This window comes from Anopheles coluzzii, assembly GCF_943734685.1.
Source record: "Anopheles coluzzii chromosome X unlocalized genomic scaffold, AcolN3 X_unloc_27, whole genome shotgun sequence".
Classification (NCBI taxonomy): domain Eukaryota; kingdom Metazoa; phylum Arthropoda; class Insecta; order Diptera; family Culicidae; genus Anopheles; species Anopheles coluzzii.
Genome location: NW_026054455.1, coordinates 17,501 through 20,000, shown reverse-complemented (window position 1 = coordinate 20,000; position 2,500 = coordinate 17,501). Strand labels below are relative to the sequence as shown.

General features: G+C 55.5%; 1 pseudogene; it reads right to left on the bottom strand.

Annotated features, from left to right (window-relative positions):
• Nucleotides 1-2,500, bottom strand: part of LOC125907841 (large subunit ribosomal RNA) — a 9,097-nt pseudogene that overhangs the window by 2,577 nt on the left and 4,020 nt on the right.

Below are 2,500 nucleotides of genomic sequence, written 5' to 3'. Positions count from 1 at the left end.
GGCATCATAAGACACGGTCTGGAAGGCGCTGGCGACTCGGAGAGCCCCCGGTCGATGCGCCCTTTGGACCGATTTGCGATGGGTTTCCTTGTCGAGCACCCATCGCCCCCAGGTGGCAACTCCGTATCGGATGATACTGTTGCCGACGTTTACGAGCTGTCTCCTACTGCGGCTCTTAGGACCACGCTTATTCGGCATTAGGCAGGTCAAGGCGTTCGTAATCCGTGAAGCCTTATTGACCACCTTCTCCAGATGCCGGCTGTGGTGCTGTTTGCGGCAGAGGTCCACTCCCAGGTACTTCAGCGTTTCCGTGGATTGGATCGAGTGACCGCCCGCTTGAAGCTCTGCGAGCTGCGGGACATGATGGGTACAAAAGATCATGAACCCGGTCTTTTGGTGGGCAAGTTCCAAACCGACTCCTTGCAGCCACCGCTCGATCCTCTCCAGGTTAGCCGTTGCTAATGCGCTGACCTGTTCCGTGGTCCTTCCCAAAAATGTGAAGGCCACGTCGTCAGCGAACCCGATGATGTCCGCTCGTAGTCCTTCGAGCGGCAAGCGGAGTAGGTCGTCGTACATGACGTTCCAAAGTGTTGGTCCTAGAACCGAACCCTGAGGAACGCCAGCAGATACAGTCCTCGACACTACTCCTTCATCCGTATCATAGTGGAGCGTTCGGCCAATGAAATAGTTCCGCAGCAACGCCTGCAAATAAGGCGGAGTGTTTTTACGCTGCAGAGCTTGGCCGATCGCTGTCCAGTTTGCCGAGTTAAAGGCATTCCGGACGTCCACCGTTACCACCGCACAGAGACGATCCCCCTTTCGCTTTTTGTCTAGAGCGACTTTACCATTGTCCATCACCCGAGTGATGGCATCAACGGTTGAACGCCCTTTACGGAAACCGTACTGGGCGTCCGAAAGTCCCCCGGTCGACTCCAGATGGGTTGTCAGCCTCCGCTGAATCAACCGCTCTAAAATTTTCCCCAGCACACTCAGCAAACAAATTGGCCGGTATGACGAGGGCTCCCCAGGTGGTTTTCCCGACTTGGTAAGCAGCACCAGTTGTTGCCGCTTCCATGCGTCGGGAAAAGTGCCTGCCTCCAGTAGCTGCTTGTAGCTTTTGGCAAAAACTTCCGGAAAAGCCAGAATTGCCGCAGCTGCAGCCATATTTGGAATATTGTCGTCCCCCGGAGCTTTCTTGGGGTTGAGTGAGCGGGCAATTTCCTTCAACTCTTCCGCCAACTCCTCCTCCGAGACCGGATCCTGTGGATCCTCACCTACTTCCGTCTCGGGCCACTCCATCGGGGGACGATCGGGAAAGAGCTCATTCACGATGAACTGGAGCTTGTTGGCATCCCGTTCCATCGGAACCCGAGCTCCTTCCCACTGCTGCTTGCGGATTTGGTAAGCAGGGCCAAAGCCGTGCGGTTCCAATTGTTCCGGCAGATCCTGCTTGTGTTGGTCCTTGCTGAGCTTGATGGCCCGTTCCAGGGCAGCGCGTGCGTCCGACTTCATTTGACGCCTTTCCTCGCGCTGCTCCTCGGTCCGGGCCCGGTTGAACCGCCGTTTCATTCCGTGATAATGGCTGCGCAACCGATCAATCTCGGACGTCCACCAATAAACTGGCCGCCGGCCCTGTCGCCTTGGGGGTTGCCTAGGCATGGTGCCATCACAGGCCACCGTGATGGCCTGGGTAAGCTCCTCTGGCGTAGCAACATGCCCAAAAATGTCCTGGTCCCTCAAGATTTCAACGAACAAATCCTTGTCGAAGAATCTTGTGGACCACCTTCCCCCATTCGCTGCTGAGTGTACCTCGTTGTTGGCGCGCTGCCTCGGAACCCTGCCGACCACAAACTTGATAGTATTGTGGTCACTTGGGGTTTCGTCACACACGCGCCAATTGTTGTCCCCTACCAAGGAGGGGCTGCAAAAGGATACGTCCACGATGGAGTTGCGACCATTTGCCCCAATCCAAGTGCTCTGGTTGCCCTGGTTCAGGAGAACCAATCCCAGAGCAGCCGCCGCATCCATCACAACTCCCCCCCTAGATACCCTTTCCCCGTCGTTTGGCCTCCGCTCCATCCCCCATGCACCTGACCAGGCGTTTACATCACCCCCGATCACGGTGTCCCGATTCCGTGGAAGTACAGACACGATTTCGGTCCATTTGCGTTTGTACTCCTCGACAGTCAAATCGGAACCCACGGGTGGTAGGTAGACAGAACAAAAAACGATTCCCCGCATCTCGACCACAACGAAGTCCTCGCGTTGGTTGTCAATGATGCGCTGAAAAGGATAGTCCCCAACTGATACCACTGCTACCCGACCAGTGGTATCGGTAACCCAATTGCTGTTATTATTCGGCACCCAATAGGGGTCCGAGATAATCAGAATATCACAACCCTCGGCACGAGCACTTTGCAAAAGCAAGTCTTGTGCCGTTTGGTCATGATTGAGGTTCTGTTGGAACACTCTAATCATGACTGGGCTGTGGGGTTACCTT